This window comes from Apium graveolens, chromosome 6 (assembly GCF_009905375.1).
Source record: "Apium graveolens cultivar Ventura chromosome 6, ASM990537v1, whole genome shotgun sequence".
NCBI lineage: Eukaryota > Viridiplantae > Streptophyta > Magnoliopsida > Apiales > Apiaceae > Apium > Apium graveolens.
The window spans coordinates 259,019,018-259,025,383 of NC_133652.1; positions in this window are offsets into that span (position 1 = coordinate 259,019,018).

A 6,366-nucleotide genomic window follows, 5' to 3' on the forward strand; every position below is an offset into this window, starting at 1 on the left:
ATTTGTTTTGAACTTACTGTTGATTAGACATGAGTTGTGTTGAAGAAGCTTTGCAAACTTGGGCAACCGGACTCTTCATACATACATATATATTTATTTTATTAAATTTTTTTATCAGTTGGATCAGTGGGAAGCTTAGCATCTGTATTAGTTTTTGTATAATATGTGTATTATAATGAAGGGAAAGTATTAGTTAGGTACAACAGTTGCATTTTTTTGGTAGTTTCTAAAAAGTAGGAGGGATATTTTGGTCTTTGAACCTTGTAAAATGCTTCAGGCTTTATACTCTTTAATAGAAATTCTCTTATTACAATAACAATTACTACATGTTTAATTTTATATCGATAGTGAAACATAGTTTACGAATAAGATTTTGAACCGCTCAATATATCTTGAAGTAAGAAAAAGGTTATTTGAAGATCGTATTCAGTACTAAATAAGCTAATGCCATTTGCATTTAATAGCTCGGAGTAGTCTTCGTATTAACTTACTCCCTCTGTCTCATTAAATTCTATACATTATTTTTTGGCACGCTTTTCAATTCTCATTTAAAGCATGACTTCATAATATTTTTTAAATTTTTTTTTGAATAAAAGTTTTATATTTAAACTTTTATTCATATTTTTTTTAAAAAAAATATTGGGAAACTATACTTTATAGAAGTCTCGAAATACGTGAAAATAGTGAACGTATACTACCTAAAGGGACGGAGGGAGTACTTGTTTAGGCCGGAGAAGGTTGGACAACAAAGTGACACGTGTCTAACATAAAAAAAAGGTATGTGATCAGAAAAAATAAACTGATATAACTACTTTGTTCTTGGTATAGTTTGTTAGTCTCTAACAAAGCAACAATAATTATAAAAGGGGGGTTGAATGGAATTCTTGAAACTTTTTCTCAATTATAAAATGTTCAAACTTAAAATACATATGTCAGTGTTTTGATTTGCAAAATGCGGAATGACAAGTTAAATATGAATCAAAACATAAAGTAATAAAAACACAAGTCTTTAAAACTTTCTGGTGGATTTGAATGTATCCACCGTATATATATATATATATATATATATATATATATATATATATATATATCAAGAGAACTCTGTGAAGCTTGAATGGCTCACAACTGCTTACAAATAAGAACAACTAAACTTTCAGAGAAATGCTAAAGGATTCAGCTTACAATTATTTCTCTGAGAAAATATTTGCTTAGTCTTTTTTTATTCTACTTGCTACTCTTGGTTTATATATCACCAAGATTACACAGTAATAAGACAAGATAATAAAACAAAACCTATCACGTCTAATACAATGCTACTTCATTACTCTATTCCAGCATCTTTCAATATCTTCATAATAGCATGGAAATGACAATGCTTCTTTGTTCTCAAAAACCCAGTTAAATAGGCTGCCACATTCCTTTTGCATACACTCGACGTATGTGACTGTGTTGTCACTGTCAATAGATGTTTGAATTGATTATCCGTCGGGTACATGATCATCCGTCGGGTTGCCTTGTTGATCATCCGTCGGGTAGCTTTGTTGATCATCTGTCGGGTAGCTATTTGGCACTTGACTACATTTTATTTATACAGAATTACAAGACATCATCTATTTACAATTAATCAACCTATTCTGCATATCTAGTTACAGTCAACATAACTTATATGCTACTACAGAATCTATAAAAAGGTGTTTGTAGAAATGTGCTACATGACTTATTATTACATAAGCTACTCACTCGATGGATATCAAATCATCATCCGTTGGGACTATATTGATTCATCCATCAGGCTATATTCCTTATCCGTCGAGTGCTACATAGTTCACTAAGTTGAATCTACTAAGGTATTTTGTTAAAGAAATCATCAAGTTCACAACATATTCCCAACAATCTCCCCCAATTTATGTCTACTAAAATTGTAGCCATAAATTAAGAGAAACTTGATGATAACAAAACACTCTAAAAATATAGATTTAAAAAGCAGTAGATAAAACTAAATAGTGCTGCTGCTTTAATTACTTGAAAAATTTACAAGGCAAACTGTACAAAGATTTGCTCACAGTCTTTTTCATGGTGCTACTCTAGCCTGAGCAGATTGATCTATTTTCTTGATGATCTGGATCTCTTTTATAGCTTTCTGTTATTTTCTTCTATCCGATTTTGGAGCTGTCTTTGGAATTCCAGTTCATCAGATTCTGAGAGATTTAGCATTCCTTGCATTTCCAAAAGAGTCTCACTGCTAGAGATGCTCAACGGGTCTTCTAATCTGAAGAATCTTCTAACTCCCTTATCATACATAAATTTCATCAGCTAGTAGGGCCTTGGATGCACTCTATTTCCTGTGTAAGGAATAGTTAAAGTCTTTGGGAGTGCATCTTTTACTCTAATACTCCTCAGTTCTTCAATCTTCTTTAGAACTAGTTTTCTAGCTGTCACATTGAATCTAAAGTTCTTCTTGAATGATGAATAAACCTTTATCAACACAGATTGACTTTCTTAAGGGATCTTGTGAAGTGGCTATTATATCTCTTTTCCTCCCTTGTACTTGAATACTAACCTTTCAGGTAGATTCCTGTAAGCATCAATCCCTCTAACTTCTTCCAGTTCATCTAGGTAGAGGTTTAGATATGAGAATTCCTTGATGTCACAGATGTACATGATATCTCCCTTGTTGACTTTGGTTAGGGACTTGGATCTGAGAGTTGAGGGTTTCAATTTCTTGACTGCTCTGGTCTTTGTCTTCTTTGGCTTCATGAAGTGAGGTAGATTGAGTTCAGGAATTGGTATACTATACCAGTCTATTAGCTCATCCTTTGGAATGATAGGTTCACCATAGAAATTCTTGGAAGGATCTATCTTGAATTCTTCATGTGCCACAGAGGGCATGGATGTTTGAGTTATTGTAGAAGTAAACTCTTTGGGAAAGTATCCTTCCATATCCTCATCACTGAAATCCAATTTTCTCTTGATTCTTTGCTTGTACCTTGGCTTCTTTGTCTGTGGAGGTTCATTTTGCATTACTTGATCTTGAGATTCAGCGATTGCAGATGGTTGTGCAGAAATTTGTTGTGTGGGTTTCACAGCTTGTAACTTGGCCAAGATAGCAGCTTGCTCCTTCTTTTGTTTGAGCTTTTTAGCATCTAGAGCAGCTTGTTTCTTTTCTTGCTTCAGTCTTGCCTTTTCTTCCCTTTTTGCTTCAGCAAAATGAGGGTGTCCAGCCACCACACAGATTTCCTTACCATTTCTGAAAATCATGGCTATTCTCCTTTTTAGAACTGAATCTGCAGGGTCCTTGTAGAATGCTATATACCTGGCCAACAGCTTCTTCTCATCAGGCTTTGGTGTCTTATACACTGTGTCCAAAGGGTTCTTTAGTGAAGATTTTGGATAGTTCACCTTTGGATTCAAAATTAGCTCAGCCTTTGGAGATTTGATACAGGATGGCTGTCCACTTTCCAGATTGTTCATGCTCATATCATTCACAGAGATTTTCCTGACTTGATAGTGATGAATGGCTGATTTTTCTGGCTTCTTTTCTAGCCTAAACCTCCTTTGGATATCCTCATCAATTTTTTCCCAGTTGATTGGGCTCAACTGCTTCTTTTCAGCTGCTCTCAATGTGGCTGCTGCTTCATTAATCAGATCAATGTTGTCCTTAGTTGGTGGCTTGGTGAAAGCAATTGTAGGCACAATTATTTTTCTAACTTGAATATTAAGTTGTTGCTCCCCCTCACTTGAGCCTTTCTCCCCCTTTTTATTATCATCAAGTTGTGTGGGAGGGAGTTGAGCAGCCACCAACTATTGGAGTAGTGCAGTCTGAGTTTCTTGATTGTTAAGTATCTTAGCCATTGACTTCTCTACAGCAGATAATCTTGAGTCCATGGCCTCAACTTTCCTATTGAGATTAGCCTCCTCCCTTAGCTTTTGAACAATTTCAGTCATGGTGGTTGTAGGGAGTCTAGCGCCCATCCTTTCTATGACATCTTGCTTGACTTCACAACTTTCTGGCTTGATTGCATCCACACTCTGACTGTGTTGGAGGGCTTGAATTTTATACAGCTGGAGTGCTTCAAGATGTGCAGTGAGTAGCTTCTTTGTGCTTGCATTAGTAGATGCCTGAATGACTGTTTGGGTGTCATGAATTAGCTTGAATAATGTTGATTGGAGATGTGAGTAGGAGCATTCTTTTGTTAGCATCCAGGAAGGAACATCTGCATCCCCCCTATGTCCATGCTATCTTTCTCATCATCCCCACCAGCATCCCCAAAAGAGCTTTCATCAAGTTCAAAATCACTGCTAATGTTGGAAGGCATAGTAGTGATTGCATCTTTTGCTCTTTGTAAAGATTCTGTAGTATGCACCAAGTTCAGCAATCTTTCAGCCTCTTCATTGCCCTGTACAGCTAGAGTTTGGTAAGCTATTACAGGGTGAGTAAATGTCTCAGCATCTAGGGAAATATAATCTATAACAACTTGATATTCTTGCTGAAATAGCCTTTTCCTTTCTGCATCACTGACATTCATTGACTCACTTGCAATGGTTTCCATCCTTATCACTCATGTACCTGCATTTCTCTCATGATCTCTCTTTTGTTGCATCAAGGTCTCACCTTGGCTCCCCACCCTCACACCCTCACCTTCACCATCTAAGGTGGGACTCCTCACACTTTCTTTTGCCAGTCCTGAAGAAATGGACTGCATTGGTTCACTCTTTTTCTCTCCTTTTTCCTGGGAGCAACCCTGACTCTCACTCATTTCACTCTCTTCCCTCAGTCCTGGGAGTGATTGAACTACTACTAAGTCTTCTGCACTTGTAATAATGGATGAAATTTGAAGATGTGCAGAGACACTCGACGGATAAGGAATATCCATCGGGGTAATAATTTTGCTAACCGACGGATGACTGCTATTAGGCACATCCATGGGGATACAATCACTACTCGACGGATGAACAATATTCATCGAGAGTGTAGAAATAAATGAGTTTGGAGTGGAGACTATTGTGGACTCTATGCAAATTGATGAAAATTTTGGCACAGATGTCTCAACAGTCTCAGAAAGAAATGACAAGTGAGCCAACAAATCATCTAGAACATGATGCTCACTTGCTTGGATTTTTGGCTTCTCCAATAGAGTTAAAGATGGAGAATTTGGAAGTGATGTGTTTATCATGTCAACATCCAGAGAGTGTGTGAGAGAATTTGGTGTTTCAGGTGCTTCAATTGTTAGAGATTTTGGCTGTGACTCCACATTTATTGGAGCCACATCAACCTGACTTTGAGAAGGTGCAGTGATTGCGTCTTTAGCACCAGTTTGCACAGTGTGTGAACCCTGTGCATCCCCAAGGGTCTTTGATTTCTTCTTTCTAGTGTAAGTTTGGGGTGAGCTTGTGTCCCTTACCCTTTTGGCCTGTGCTCTTGGCTGAGAGCTATGTTCAATAGTCACATCCTTTTGGGAGGATGCAACTAGTAAAGAGCTTATATCCTTATTAAGCACTACCGTTTGTTGGGAAATTGCAGTGTGGCTAGGCTGGAAAACACTCACCTCTCTCCAACCTTATCCTTAGGGTTTCTTTGATGTTCACCCTGTCCCTCACCTTTCTTACCCACCTTCACACTCCCCTCTTTTGGTTTGGTGGATTTTGCAACTAGCATCTTTTGAGAGACACCAGAGGGGGCTTTCTTTGTCTTTGTTTTTGAAATTTTGGATTTGGTAGCTTGGGTAGGCAATTATTGGGTCAATGACACAGTTGCCATAGCTACACTAGAATGCAAAGAAGTTGTGAGGTTGGAAGAGTAGAGACAGTTGAAATTACCTCACTTACCTGAGGTGCCTCCATTACTGGAAAATAGAATAGTGGCACCTCTTTGTGATGGTTTGCCCTGTTCAAATCTGCAATAATTCTCCTTTCTTGAACCCAATAATCTAATTTGTTGGTTGGGTTCTCAAGCAAAATATCCCCAGAGAGGTGGTTAGCAAGCATCATTAAAAATCTAGAATAGTAAACATTTTTACCCCTCTTATTTAGCTCCCCTAACTTAAATCCCAACTCAAATATGACAAGATCACTAAAGTTGAAAAATTTATCAGTTACTAGCATGTAAAGCATGTTTTGCATAGAGATATTAACTGAATCAAAATTGCTAATTTTTTCAAAAAATACCTTAATAACTACATCACATGGATAACTCTATTCCTTCTTAAGACCCAACCTCCTAATTTAACTTAATTTAGAAGTAGAGAGTGCATAGCCCATGAAATTAAGCATATTAACAATGTCAGTGTCTGTGTGAGGAGAAGTTACAGTATTATCAGGAATTTTGAAACATGCTTTAACAATATCACTATTAACATAGAATTCCTT